Source organism: Hemicordylus capensis, chromosome 5 (genome assembly GCF_027244095.1).
Source record: "Hemicordylus capensis ecotype Gifberg chromosome 5, rHemCap1.1.pri, whole genome shotgun sequence".
Classification (NCBI taxonomy): Eukaryota; Metazoa; Chordata; class Lepidosauria; order Squamata; family Cordylidae; genus Hemicordylus; species Hemicordylus capensis.
The window spans coordinates 114,521,182-114,537,535 of NC_069661.1; positions in this window are offsets into that span (position 1 = coordinate 114,521,182).

Sequence of the window (16,354 nt, forward strand, 5' to 3'; positions counted from 1 at the left end):
TATGATATAAAATCTTCTTGGGCTCCTTGGAGGAAGAGCAGGATATAAACGTAAAAAATAAAGAAATAAAATAATGTGTTATTTGTATAGATTGCCTTGTCCCTATCAGCAGTCTGGCTGCTGAATTCTGTATACTTAAAAGCATTTAAATGGGCCTTTGTACTAGGAATGCATTTCAAGGCCAGAAATCCCTTTGCTAAAATAAATAAGGGGATGGCCATTTGACCTGTGTTGCTAGCATATTGTAGGTCTAATTGCAAGGTATAGCAAAGTAGCCATAAAGATGCAATTAGAATACACAGCTTTCCCTCCAGTTTAATCCTGAGTATACCCAGAAGCAGGTCTTTAGACCTTGCTGAGAATCTTGATCCCCAGACCGAAAATTGGAATGGTAACTCTTACACAAACTTAACTTTTGTACATGATCCAAAGCCACACACGTAGAGGCTCCTAATCTTGTTCCATGAAAAGAAACGTGGCACAAATTCATAGAGATTTTCCATTACATGTGAGCTTTTGCCTACTTATAGAAGCAAATGATAGGAACCTCTGAACACATTTATTTATTTATTTATTTATTTATTTATTTATTTATTTATTTATTTATTTATTTGATTTATATGCCACCCTTCCAAAATGGCTCAGGGTGGTTTACAACATGATAAAAACAATTAAAACAAATTAAAAATTAAAATCAAACTATTAAAACACAATAAAACCAATAAAACAGCTAAAAGCCCTGAAAATCAGGGCAACAGTTTAAAACAGTTAATCATTTAAAACTCTGGAGGACCAGGCCAAATAGGTAGGTTTTAAGGGCTCTCTTGAAGGACAGCAATGATCTCAAAATACGAATTTCTGCCAGGAGTACATTCCACAGCCCAGGAGCAGCTACAGAGAAGGCCCACCTCTGCGTCACCACCAGACGAACCGGTGGCAACTGGAGACGGACCTCCTCAGATGACCTTAACGTGTGGTGGGGATCATGTAGAAGAAGGTGCTCTCTTAGATAACTCGGACCTAAGCCATTCAGGGCTTTAAAGGTAATAACCAGCACTTTGTATTTTGCCCGGAAACATATCGGCAGCCAGTGTAGCTGTTCAAAACAGGCATAATATGGTCCCTCCGGGTTGCCCCAGAGACCCATCTGGCTGACGCATTCTGAACTAACTGAAGTTTCCGGACTACATACAAAGGCAGCCCCATGTAGAGCGCATTGCAGTAGTCAAGCCGGGAGGTTACCAGCTGATGCACCACTGTTTTGAGGTCATCCTCTCAAAATGGATGCAGGAATGGACGCAGCTGTCGAATCAGCCAAAGCTGATAGAAAGCACTCCTGGCCATGGCCTCCACTTGAGGTACCAGGGTGTGGCCTGGGTCCAGGAGTACTCCCAAGCTGCGCACCTGCTCCTTCTGGGGGAGTGTAACCCCATCCAGCACAGGAAGATCTAACTCACCCCTCAGATTCTGAGCCCCCACAATGAGCACCTCTGTCTTGCTTGGATTCAGCTTCAATTTTTTCTCCCTCATCCAGCCCATTACGGCCTGTAGGCAGGCATTTAGAGAATGAGTGCCATTTCCTGAAGATGAAAAGGAGAAGTAGATTTGGGTGTCATCAGCGTACTGATAACACCCAGCACCAAACCTCCTGATGACCTCACCCAGCGGTTTCATGTAGATATTAAAAAGCATTGGTCACAGAATGGAGCCCTGAGGGACTCTGTGTACACATGGACTTCTGTACACATGGATTGGTCTCTGAGGAACACATGGACTTCTGTGTACACAATGCACCATGTGTCTGTAAATTCTTTTTCCCTAGAAGTCATACCTTCTAACTTTTCTCGCATAAAATTAGATTGTATAAATACTCTTGAGTATTTATAACTCTCTTATTCTAACACCAGGAATTGCTGACTGGAGCGGCTGTCCTCCCCACATTACACATAGATGAAATTTCTTTTCTACTTGAGGCACTCTGTATTCATTTATTCTGCCCTGCCCTGCCCTGCCCTGTCTTCTGAAGCAAGGTGTGTTAATCAACCGACCATAACATTTTCCTTTTTGAAAAAATGTTTAATATCACAGTGGGTCAGATTGTACTTATCAAAGAATATCTTATTATAGAATAGCTAACACACCCAGCTAACTCAACAGGCAGTTATTGGTGTGTGTGTGTGTGTGTGTGTGTAATCAAAGGAAATCTTGGATACTCTAATGCATATATGTGCATACTTCTTTTTTTAAGGCACTGCCAACAACTTATTCAAAGACAATGACTGACACACCACACAACGGTATGTCAGCCCAGTAATACTTTTATTGTATCTTGTATCTATCTTATTGTTGTGAACTGCCCCAAGCAGTAGTGCACTGGAGGGGTGGGGTATAAATGAATAATGACAACAACAACAACAACAATAATAATAATAGGGGCCACAGAAATAACCATCAGCCAATTACAAAAAGCAACTTTACCAGGAACAGCCTATATTCTGCGACAATATCTATAACAACAGCAACAACATTCATAATAAAATTCAGCCATCCCAGGTCCTTGGGAAGGACTCGATGTCTCGATGTCTGACTGTGTAAACAAGAAATAATAAATAATAAAAATAAAAATAAATATTGTGCCATACAATCAATACAACTGCACAAATGGTGCAACACAAAAATTGTGCAAATTACAACAGTAATTCTATTATTTGCACAAAAATTGTGCAAATTGCAAGAGTAATTCCATTGTTTCCAATAGGTTTACTTTTACATAACATCAGTTGCACATTATTGGCAGTTTACCTTTATTTATTTGTTTTTACATTTATATCCCATGCTTCCTCCAAGGAGCCCAGAGTGGAGTACATGGTTATGTTTATCCTCACAACAACCTTGCGAGGTAGATTAGGCTGAAAGATAAGTGACAGGCCCAGAGTCACCCAGTGAGTTTCATGGCTGAATGGGGATTTGAACGTGGACTAGGTCTTCCCAGTCCTAGTCCAGCATGGTATGACAGTCAATGATTTACCAGATACAGGTACCAGAAAATAGGGACCTCATATGGTAAAGACATAGAAAGCTCCTCTAGTGGCAGCCTTGGATATGACTACTACCCTGTACCACTTAGGCACCCACATTGTCGCATATTATGATAAACGTGCCATTTGTTTCCTGTCAGGATGGAATTAAGTCCTTGGGGAAATCTACTCGATTATATCTATCATTATAATTATACTAGTTTCCTACAAAAACACAAGGCAGCTTGTGTAGCTAAAGGAATGAGGAAATGAGTGTGTGTGTGTGCGTGTGTGTGTGTGTGTGTGTAGAAAACACTACAATTATACATCAGTTTTATACCAGACTATCATGGTTCCCCACAAAAACCTTCCTTAGGCTCTTGATATGGAGCTGAAAAGGTCCAAAAAGCTTCTCAACCCTGCCATGCTCCCAATGACATCATCTGAGACTCTGCAGAGATTTTTATGTCCTTGGTCCCTCTCCCCAACTTCTGGTCTCCAACCTAGTAAGCAGTAACACAAATGGGGGATGGTAGGAGGATCCCATCCAAGGTCTGCAATATGTCTCCCCCGCACCCGCTGCCGGCCTTGCTTATGTATAAAAGCACCCGGTTCGGGTAATCTTTGGCCCTTTCCAGGCCTTGCCCCCAGAGCAGTGGCCAATTTGAGGTCTGTCGCGCATGTTCAATGGGTCATAATCTGGCCATGCAAGGCCCATTGCACATGCACAGTGTCCTCCAAAATGGCCACCCCAATTGAGGTAAGGCCCAGGCAGGGCTGAAGATTGCCCAAACCAGGTTTTTTATACATAAGAAAGGCCGGTGAGGGGAGAGGGAACATCCTCAGACCCCCTGTGGCCTCGGAGAAGCCCCTGGAGGGGGTAAGTTCATATATATATATATCACAAACTTCCACGAATGGCCGGGGGATGTTGAGCCAAACCGGGGGGTGGGTTTGACATCGAGCTGTCAAACCGAACCAGTTCAACTTTGAACAGAATCAAACCTGTCTGCACATCCCTTTTGTCTCCAGCCTTGCTGCCCACACATTCACCTGCCTGCAGTCTCCACTGCTATCTCCTGCCTGCCTGCTCACTCGCCTACCTGCTGCATCTGCCTTGTCCAGCATCAGCAGCCTGGGCCTTTGCTAGGCCTCCAAGTGCCATGGGACTTTATACTGACATCACTGTGTGCCACAACACATTATAATGACAGGTGAGTGCATCACCATGTCTTCTACCTTCTGTAGGCAGGTGAGTGAGTGGGCAGTGGGGCTGGAGGTGTAGGCAGTGGGAGCTGTGGGCCAGTGAGTGAATGGGCATGCGATGGGGAGAATGGGCATCACCATGTCTTCTACCTTGGGGGGGGGGCAGACACGGGGTGTGTGTGCCAAAGCAGACCTTGCCGGGGGTGCCAAACAATTTTGGGTCAGCCTTGGCCCCATTCAATCCAATATGGCCACAGGCTGCAGGGAGGCTTCTCGGTCCCGTCACATTCTTGATGACCATTTGTTAATGAATTGGGGTGTCTGATGAATGTAATCATATGCAATTTGTTATGCAAATTGATTATTTATTACTCAGATGTGCTAGAGGGCATGCCCATCTCCACCGCCTCTCCTTCTAGGGGCCTCAGTCATAGAGTTCTCTTTAGACTACAGTAAATTGTGCTGTTGAGTTGGTGTCTACTCCTGGCTACCACAGAGCCCTGTGGTCCTCTTTGATAGAATACAGAGGGGTTTACCATTGTCATCTCCCGCATAGTGTGAGATGATGCCTTTCAGCATCTTCCTATATCACTGCCGCCCAATATAGGTGTTTCCCATAGTCTGGAAAACATACCAGAGCGGATTTGAACTGGCAACCTCTGGCTTGATAATCAAGTCATTTCCCTGCTGCACCATTAGTAGTTTATTAAAATCCGGGTCCAGTGGAGGCTGAACTGAGGCTCCCAGCTGTTGCTGAATAACAACTCCCAACCTCCCCAGTTGCAATACACTATGCATGGAAATGATGGGAACTGTTGTCCAACGACAGCTGGAGATTGGCTGTCACTGGGGTAGTTGCTATATTCTGCCGAATCATTGGTCTAAAGGCATATGAAGCAGTTCTGCCTTCATATGCCAATAGGTTTATCCTTAGAAACTGCCCAGATGGGAGTCCAACTAGAAACCACATGTAAGCCATTCTGAGTTCATTGTAGGAAGAATGGGATGTAAGTGCAATAAGCAAGCAAGCAAAACAAACAAACAAGGAGAATAATACTCTGCCAGCAAAAGGAAGATGCTGCAGCCTGCCCCACTGCAGAGGGAAACAGCTGTGCAAAAATCTTAGCATAATGGACTGATAGGAAAGCTAAGAAGTAAATAACCGATACTCTCCCTTTCCCAGACCTGTCCAACAGCAGCTCCCATTGGGGGTCTTCAAGAGTTAGGAACCAAATAAGCAAGCTGGAGTATACAGTCTGGGATGGGGATGGAAAAATACCTCCTGCAAAAGTTGCATTCTGAGAACAGCTTCAAGAAAATAGGACACAACTCTTTTCTCCGAGATCAATCAAGTTAGTTTGCTGTGGAGCTCCCAACCCCATTTTGTAGCAGAGTTCTAATTATCAGTGCCAAACAGCAATCACAGATTAGAGCCTATTTAAGCTACTTTTAAGTTGAGCTTATTGAAACTGGTTCTTTCCCGTGCATTGGTTGGAAAGAACTGTAACTCTGAAAAATCCTACAGCATGTCACTGAGAGTATTCTTGGCAAGGGTAAAGTGGATAGGAAACTTTCCCCTTTTTTGCTGAGCTCACTGCCAAGCAGGACAGAATACATTTGAGCATCAATTCATAGGTAAAAGTAAAGTGTGCTGTCAAGTCGATTTCGACTCCTGGCGCCCACAGAGCCCTGTGGTTTTCTTTGGTAGAATACAGGAGACCAATTCTTTTTTTTTTTTAAGTGTTATTGCTGTGTGTTAGGAGAGGAGGAGCAGGATGCATGTAAATGAGCATCCCACAGAACTAAGTTCCTTCCTTCCTTCCTCTGCTTGGATGAATCACTGGTTTGCAAGCACTCGAAAAATTAAAATTAAAACACCAAAATTTCCAGTGGTAAACTGGGCAGAACAAGTGTTCTACCAAACTTGGGAGCTGTGTGTGCTCCTGATGTTTGGCCAGCTATCATCAAGGAGAAGAAGGAAGTGATCGTGTGGAAGGTGGGTGCAGGCTCCAATGGCATCATCCTACCCAGCACTTTTACCCAGCCTATTATCAAAGTTGGAAGAAATGTTGTCCGAGGCCATGCCCACTTCCCACATGACAGAGTACACACAGCTCCCAAGCCTGTGTAATGCTGGGACTTCTCTCTGGTAAGAGATACCCTTTTATTACAGCAGAGTGCACAGAGGCACAACACAGGGAGTCTGCCTAGGTATGCTGTGTATGCTGAGAGTAAAAGAAACTTTGAGCCAGTTCATAGTTTCAAATCAATATAAGGAGTCTTTATTAGTGAACTCCATTCTAGATAGTAAAGTGGAGAGACAGGATCTCTAATCTAGCTAGCTAGCTGGATGCAGAGGAATGGTTTCTGCATCTCTGCACACATGGTGCAGGGAGAGAGGAGCGTGGGTGTTGCAAGGGAGAAGAAAAGGGAAGGAGGAAGAGGAAGTGGCAGGGCAGTAAGTAAGTAAGTCCCCGAGAGTAGCAATCTACATATCAAAGGGATAGTGTCAGAGCAGTAGAGAAAGGATGACCAATGTCTTGACCCCTCGAGCCCTCTTACTCACTAGTCTTCCCCCTCTGTCATTGAGACATGAGACAGCACAGAGTCCTTCACTTCCAACAGGTAAGACACAGTTTTTGGATGTATGAATGACCTCACTGTATCTTTCTTAGCAAATAGCAGCCTTGGCAGCCTTGATCCAGAGTGGGACCACTGCATGGGGGAGGGATTTAACCCTTTCCATTTATGCCATTTTCCTGTCAAAAATTGCCTCCCCAAATTGCTCTTTAAAAACACTGAATTGCCCCAGATGCCTCAATTGTAAGTGATGTCATTTGCACTGAGCATTTGAGATGAAGTATTTCTTGTCTCAAAAGTCTCACCATCTGATCTTAAATGTTTCTTTTTCCATTAGTGAAAGGAAAGAGATTTTTTTTTTTAAAGCAGTGGCAGACACTTTATCAATGCACTGTAAATTTTTAAACTGGGCTCCTTGGATGTAAGCAGGAGATGGCTACTATGCTTTAAGAAGTGCCTCCTCCTGTATGTATTCCCCATGCTCATAGATAGGTGTTAAATACCCTGCTCCACATCTCCCCACAGAAATATGGACTGCATGGTGACAGGCCTGGTCTTCTTCTCTGTAGTGATACCCATACTATGGAACTGGAAGACTCCTGGGGTTCTCAAGCCTGAACTTCCAGCAATCAGCAGGCTCGTTCTCACGATCAGAACTTGTGTAGCTGAAGCCTCCTATCACATTTTGGCAGGTGCATATGCTTCCATTTTCTGATCATGTCTGAGTTAAAAAAAAACAACAACACAAGGTAAGATGCAGAGAGCTTGATCATTTGCTAAGCCCCTGCTGGGTAGGACAAGTTTTCTTCCTACCACGTTTGAAGCTGCGGATGGAATCTGGGTAGGGTATGCTCATCCTACCCAGCTGGGGCTTAGCAAACGATCAAGTTCCCCACCTCCTACTTTGTGTTTAGTCTACTTTCCAGTAGGCTTATGAGAGCACCCGACATTCAGTGTGTGTGTCTGTCCGAGTGTCCCCCCCCCCATCAACTTCGCAATGCCTGAACCAATATGAACCAAACCAGGTACAGTTGTAGGGACACATAGGGACACCTCAATGGCGTAGTTTGTGGTGATGTCATCCACCCCAATTCAAGATGGCAGACATGTAAACTTTTGAGGTACAAGTGGGCTAACTTGTAAACCACTTAACCTATTTGAACCAAATTTGGTACAGCTGTAGGGACACATAGGGACACCTCAAAGGTGTAATATGTGATGATGTCATCCACTCCAATCCAAGATGGTGGTTGTGTGTACGTCTTAGGTGCAAGCTGGCTAATTTGTGGATTGTCTAACCCATTTGAACCAAATTGGATACAGTTGCAGTGAGTGACACACAGGGACACCTCAGTGGCATAGTTTGTGATGACGTCATCCACACCAATTCAAGAAGGTAGATGTGTAAACTTTGGAGGTGCAAGTGGGCTAACTTGTGAACCGCTTAAGCGATTTGAACATAAGGATGTCCCTATGGTGTAGTTTGTGATGATGTCACAAACATCATCACCAAACTACATCACAAACTTTACATTATCACCAAACTACATCACAAACTACACCATAGTTTGTGATAATGTTATCCACCCCAGTCCAAGGTGGTGGACCTGTGAACCTTTGAGGTGCAAGTGCACTAACTTGAGGACTGTCTAACAAATTTGAACCAAATTTGGTACAGTTGTACTGAGTGGCACACAGGGACACTTCAATGGTGTAGTCTGTAATGATGTCATCCACCCCAATCCAAGATGGCAGACACATGAACATTTGAGGTGCAAGAGATCTAACTTGTGGACCTCTATTTGAACCAAATTTAGTCCAGTTGTAGAGACAGTGAAAGGAAAGTAGGCTGATTAGTTCTTACTAGAACAACTTGTTAACTCTCACACAATCAGAAATTGGGGGCATGCACAGCTCTAGAACCTGGGTAGAAGGCTTCTCTTACCTGAGTTCTGACTGTGTGAATTGGTGGACTCTCTAGCACTTTACTTCCTGTGCCACCCAGGCTGCTGAAGGAATTGCAGGCTGGACTGTGTGGCCTGCAGCACTACCTGAGCAGGTGACACAGAGAATCAATTCAGCAGTCTTGGGGCTGCTCTTGAATCTGAACCATTTGCATCCTAGCAAGATCCTCCTGCTCAGCACCCTGCCACACAGTGGCTTATATTTTGCACCATGAGCTACACACCCAAGTGGAGTGAGGGCTCGCATGTATGGCGATATATGGGGTGTGGGCTCGCACTGTATGGAATTGGGCGCAGCTGCTCCGGCAGACTGCATCATTTGCACAGAGCTTCCTTTGCCTCTGCTAGCAGTGGCCATGGACTGGCGAGGTCCATGCAAGTAGTGAGTCTGCCTCTTCCTTGGGTGCATGGCTCACTGCACAGTATGTAAGCCAGTACCTGCTGCCTTAGGAGCGTGGCCTTTTCCTGCCCTAAGACTATATCACTTCCCTGTGGCCCATCTAACCGGCTGGCTGTAGTGCCAGATTTAGGCTAAGCAAGCTACAGTTTAGGGCATCACATTACGAAGGGCCTCTGAATACCAAAAAATGACTTCTTGAAAAGAGGTCAGGAAATGACTTCTTTTACATAACAGGACTACATTTCAATTCATACATAATTGATTGAAAAATAAAAGAGAAAGGGGAAAAAGGACTCTAAAACAGGCATAATTGTTCTGATAAGACAAAACTCTACGGCTACACAATTATTTATCAAACGGAACTTATAAATCTGTGCAGAAATAGATGTGGATTGTATTGAAATTTTATTAGACTGGTTTAGAGCAATGTCTGCCATCACAGTTACATAGGAACATAGGAAGCGGCCATATACTGAGTCAGAGCATTGGTCCATCTAGCTCAGTATTGTCTATACAGACTGGCAGAGGCTTCTCCAAGGTTGCAGGCAGGAATCTCAATCAGCCTTATCTTGGTGGTGCCAGGGAGGGAACTTGGAACCTTCTACATGCAAACATGCAGATGCTCTTCCCAGTGACCCCATTCCCTAAGGGGAATATCTTACAGATCTCACATGCAGCCTCCCATTCATATGTAACCAGGGCAGATCCTGCTTTGCAGTACCTGGAAATGACTTACAAGAGGGTTTACAGTGTTTCCAGGTAAGTGTGCATAAGTTTGACACCTTTGAGTGATGCTTCTGACCCCTCAGCTCAGTAGCTGTGCCTCTGAACCTGACCTTTTTGCCTGTCTTAGACCAGAGGGTTCCCAACCTTGGGTCTCCAGATGCTGTTCGACTATAACTCCCGTCATCCCCACCCACAATGGACAGTTGTAGTCCAATAACAGCTGAGGACTCAAAGCTGGGAACCCTTGCCTTAGACCCCGATGCTAGCTGTGTCTCCAGCTGGCTGATGACTTACTTTTGGAACTGTAAAATCACAACATTTTCAAGTTGGGAGGAACCTTGGAGGGGGTTCCCTAATCCAGGGGTTCCCAACCTTGGGCCCCCCAGATGTTGGGCCCCTGGATGTTGTTGAGATACAAATCCCACCATCCCCAGACACAATGGCCTTCAGCCATGGGAGTTGTAGTCCAGCATCAACTGAGGACCCAAGGTTGGTAACTCCTGTTCTAGTCCAGCAATCCTGCATAGTGCAGATTCCACCTGATCTTGAAGCCCTGATCCTCTGATCATTTGGGAAGCCAGTCCCTTCCTGGACCAGAATGATCTCCTTGGTGTGTCAGGCTGTTGATTTTTTGTTGCAAGGCCAGAACCTGTTACATTTTTCAGTAAGCTTCACCTGCAGGCTGTTGTGTTCTGTTTTAGATGATATTGATAACTGTTTTAGAGAACTGTTCTGTTTTAGATGCTAACTATATTTTTAGTGGGCTGATTAATTGCTGTTTTATTATAGAATTATTGTGTTATTGTGAACTGCTATGTTTTTTGCTTTTGTTGTAAGCCAAGTGTCAGTTAACGACAGAGAGTGCAACATCTAAATATTGAAATAAAGAATAAATGCATATGTACATATAATTTGTAAATAGCTGCAAATACTTTGATATCATATGGTCATGCTTTTCACACCAATGAATGTACACATTTTTAAACTTAAGACACAAGTTTTTGTTATGCATTGGGTTTTGGTTTTTTTAGTTGCTGTCCTACTAAACGTATTTCAAGCAACTTATAACTCATTATGGTTTCAGCCAACCAGTTATTAATGGGGATATGGGTAATGCTCCAGAATGGGCTAACAGAGGAGAGGAGAGCTGGTCTTGTGGTAGCAAGCATGACTTGTCCCCTTAGCTAAGCAGGGTCTACCCTGGTTGCATATGAATGGGAGACCTGATATGTGAGCACTGTAAGATATCCCCCTTAGGGGATGGAGCCACTCTAGGAAGAGCAGAAGGTTCCAAGTTCCCTCCCTGTTATCTCCAAGATAGGGCTGAGAGAGATTCCTGCCTGCAACCTTGGAGACGCCACTGCCAGTCTGTGTAGACAATACTGGGCTAGGTGGACCTATGGTCTGACTCAGTATATGGCAACTTCCTATGTTCCTATGCTGTTTATCCATTCCATTTGTATTTGCTAGAACTTCAGGTGCACAGCCCATCCTGCTGGTTTCTATGCTACTGATTTGCTTACTCATCTTTTTTATCCAGTCATTATAGACTGTAATTTTCTGCCTATAACCTTTATGCAGTCTGCTATGTAGCTAAATAAAGGTGGGAGGCAGCATAATTAGCAGGTTCTCCATATTGATATTAGCTGCCTTGCAAAGACAAGGCATATCAGTGGGCAAGTAGAAGCTGTATTTTTAGAGAAAAGTGTAAATAGGAGATGAATATACAATATTTAGTTCCATAATACAAATTACTCTAGAAGAAATAGTATGTTGCCTTGGGGAAATCAGCAGCTTCTTCAATTGGATTGCTTCTGTCACCGCGTGGACACAGTCTTGTTTGATGTCCTCCCACCATTCGTCTTGTATGGAGTCTTTTATCTAAATCCAAAGCAATGCAGTCATCACCAGGGCAATTCAATAATGGCTCCACGGGAGCTGTCATCCACAGTTTGCTATTCATCTTGTAAAGCCTTTTGAGTTTTCAAAGTGCCAACTAAGGTTGGTATTTCAATCACTTAAGGTTCTTTTGTATGTTCAAAACAGGTCTAAATTGAGGATGAACAGAGATTATTGAAATATTCAAACTCATTGTGCTATGGGGGGACCAGAAGATAGTGTGAAAATGTCAGGAGGTAATTGGACGGTCTGACCCACCTCCAGTCTCCGCCACATGACTGCCAGAGCCTGAATCGAGTTGTGCTCTAATCCATATTACACACCATGTCGTCGCAACCTGGGAATCCTACTTGAATAATCAGAGAAAAGGAAAGGAAAATAACTACCAGCGGATCTTGAAGGTGATGGCTGTGACATGTCTTGTGGGCATACCAGAGAGATATCAGATTTTGCTTGGCTTGAATTTGTGGTGGGACATTCATGTTTCCTGCAGCACGCACATATGAGAACATCAAAGATGGATGCAGTTTTACCTGTGTAGAAGTGCCCTGTGTAGAACCTTAATGACTAAAATGTATTGTGGGCCGAATTTCTTAAGGAAAAACCTACTTCATAAGATGCTTTCAGTCTCCCAGGGGACAAGGTGGGCTGCTGGCCCTTCTTGACTTCCAGAATGACTGGGTAGACACAGAAAGGCCTCAGGAACAGTCAGGGGAGGAGGTTAGTTTGTCACCTCCCTCTGACTTGCTACATTCAGTCAGTTCCATCTCCCGGGGAACTCCTGGCTCCCATACTCAGAAGTAGCCCCTCATCATCAGCTGCCTTGTCTTTAAATACTCCATTGCAGAGATGACAGGGCTTAAAGCATGCTTCCAGACCTGCTCCCTTCTTGACCTTGCTTCCTGCTTCCTGCCTCGCCCAACCTAGCTATCTCCCTGGAGCTGTTCCCTGCAGCTCTCCCTGCCTTGGCCTGACCAGCCTGGACCCTTCTCACCCCTGAAGTCCCCTGAAGGGATCAGAAGCCCCAGAGGAGGGATGCACCTTCCTCCGGGCTCCACAGGGCCATGCAGGCAACCAGGTAAAATGGCATCCCGACAGATTCATAAGCGCTCTCTCTCTCTCTCGCTCTCTCTCTCTCTCTCTCTCCCCCTCACCACACACAGCTAGTGTGGTCTGGCGGCAGGGTGTGGGGGCCTGCTTTGAAGGTGAGATTAAAAGATGAACACATACTGAAACATACATAAACCAATCAAATGAAGTAATTGGCATTCAATCACAAGAGTCTACAAATCTGCAGATTTAGATGAGTCAAGGCACACTCAGCCATTGAAGCTAGTATGCTGTTAAAGTCACACCAAATGTGAGATCATTACTGCATTCAGTGACTCAGCCAAGCTAGGTCACAATTCACCCCTGATGACATTAGGCTGATTCTCACTGTCTTAATCAGGGGAGAAAGAGTGCCCAGCTAGGGCAAGAGAACCAGGCACACTTCCAACTGGCAGTCTGTCAACCCAGACAACAAGGCAAGAGGGGAGAATGACTGTATGCAAGGTGGGAGCTGGGTAGGATGGGCGCAGACAGAGAAATGGGGGAGCAAATTACCTGAACCTCTCCGATACCTCCTAGCCCACGGGTCCCTTCCCAAGAACCACAGCGGGTCATGATGAAGAGGTGAGTCACACTTATGGCATCACCTCCATTAGTACATTTTTAGCTGATTTCCAAATATTTATGAGATCACCATGTCTCCCTGTGTGTCCATATACCCCTCTCTAATAACTTTTTCTTTTACAATCCAATACAGACCAAATTCACTGCACATAGGAAGAAAGCCTGGGGGACCCCAACAGGGGTTGTCTTGTTTTTACAGTGGGTTGGTAAGGTGGTTTTTTTATTTTATTTTATTTTATTATTTTTTTGCTAATTCACCATCTCCTTTCAGCTATAGGCAGCAATGCTTTGTAACTCTTTTGTTAACAACTGAATACAATGGGGGGTTCTTAAGAAGAGCCACCATGTTTAAAGAACTGGAATGGGGGCTGTATGACTGACATGATGTGCAGCCTTCCCCCAGGCTGCTATGGAGAACCAAGGCCCTTCAACCCTTTGTTTCCTCCCCTCACCATTGGCCAGATCTCTAAATACTCACCAGCATTCAGTGATAACTTCATGGAGGAGAGGTCTATCAATGGCTACTAGTTTGAGGGCTATAGGCCACCTCCAGCCTCAGAGGCAGGATGCCTCTGAGTACCGGTTGCAGGGGAGCAACAGCAGGAGAGAGGGCAGGCCCTCAACACCTGCCTGTAGGCTCCCAGCGGCATCAGGTGGGCCACTGTGTGAAACAGGATGCTAGACTAGGTGGGCCTTCGGTCTGATCCAGCAGGGCTGTTCTTATGTTCTTATGAGGGGTTAGGTTCCTGGGGATAGGGCTGTAGTTCAGTGGTAGAGGATCTGCTTTGGATGCTGAAGATACCAAGTTGAATCCCTGGCATCTCCAGGTAGAGCTAGGAGAGACTCCTGCATGAAACCTTGGAGAAACCTGAAACAAAGACAGTGCTGAGCTAGGTGGATCAATGGTCTTACTTGGTATATGGCAGCTTCCTATGTCCCTATGTCTCACAAGAACTCAGCCTCCCATTAGTCTGCCCAATGCCACAGAACGCCTGGGCTCACCCTTCTCTCTCCAGCCTCCCAACCATCTCGCATTCTCACTGCTGCTACTGAACTTTTATTGGCTCTGGTACCCAGATTGTGTAAGTGGGGACACACTTGGCTGCTTGCCAGCTGAAGTGCCCCATTTGCTGCAACTGGGGAAACAGCAGGAGCTCTGCTTGCACCACTGCTCATTCTGAGCAGCCCCAGCGCAGCCTTGGGACTCTGCAGCAGCCCCAAGGTGGAATGCTAGGGCTACAGAAGGCTGTCCATTATATCAGCGCATTAGTTTTATTTAGAACCGTCTGGTCAAAAAGAAGTAGAGGGCGGTGGAAGAGAAATGGGAGTATGAGGGAGAGAAAATGTCCTTAGCTTTGATGGCTTTAAAAGGGGCTTAGACAAATTCATGGAGGACAGGTCTATCAATGGTCTATCAATTTAGGACCGACAAAAGGAACTACTTTCCCCACACAATGCATAATTAGAGAACTCCACATAATGTGGAGTTCTCTGCTACAAGATGTGGTGACAGCCACCAGTCTGGATGGCTTTCAGAAGGGCTTAGATAAATTCATGGAGGACAACTCTATCAATGGATACTTGTCTAAGGGCTATAGGCCACCTCCAACCTAAGAGGCAAGATGCCTCTACTCTAAATACCAGTTGCATGGGAGCAGCAGCGGGAGAGAGGGCATGCCCTCAGCTCTTGCCTGTGGTTTTCCTAGAGGCATCTGGTGGACCTTAGTGGGAAATAGGATGCTGGACTAGATAGGCCTTGAGCCTGATCTAGCGGGGATGTTCTTACGAGAAGGAGAAACCTGAGAGTATGAAAGAGACAGGAGAAGAGAAAGAAATACAGAGTCAAAAAATGTAATGGCATCGTCCAGCCTAGAATGCATGTGACACCTATGGTGGGATCATCATTGTTCCTTCTCTCCTCTGCTCACCTTAGCACTTGTGCATAGACACTCATGTGCTCAGCGTGCAGGACATTACTGGGATTGGAAAGTCTGTGTGGGTCTTCCCTATTTCCATCCCTCCTGGCTCAATGCAAGTTATTCAAGCTTGGAGGTGTGCATGGGCCTCCTGATCTTGATAATCACCCAGTGCACTGGTTGCCCATGTGCTGAACAGAGGCACAGAAAGATTAAAAAACAGGACTCCACTGTACCTTATAGGATTGACTGCGAGTGGATTCCATGTTGAAGATTAAGGTGAAAGGTGGTTTCCAGATTTAGAAAGGTGGACCACCATGTTAGCTTATGATAGTTTATGATAATACTGTCATAACTTAACTATACTCTCAACAAACAGATCCTCAATAAATATTTATAAATAAGTATATCTTCCACTGCTAACCTGGTTCAGACACTTTTTTGGTTTAATTAAAAATAACGAAAAGTAATACAAAGGAGATGTATTTCCTTTTTAAAAAATAAAGACATTTACAGCCTTTTAAAATACAAGAGAGACAGCTAAACATTAAAATGTAAGATACACATATAAAATTATTCAGGCTCAGTCGTATAAAATGGAATCTAAATTGAGTATAATTCAGTAGCTTTGGGAAACCTCACCCCAGAGCTAATAATGTAGTTGCAACAGAGTTTTATACACAAAGGAGTATTCTCTGGCCTACTTTATTAAATACCTTGGAGGACTTTGTATGTATCCGTACATCTGAACAATGCAATTTATTAAGACATCTTTCTCGTCTTTCTCTTCTCCAGTTGCCTGAATGAATTTCAGCTCTTTTTGTATCTAAATCAGTTATAAATAATGCAAATAGTATAAATACATCTTATTCCAAATGTCAGGCCTTCATATCACTCACCAGAAAAGAAAACACACCATCATTGATTTTCCCATTGTCATTAGTTATATCTATTTCGCTTCCTCCCCCTCCC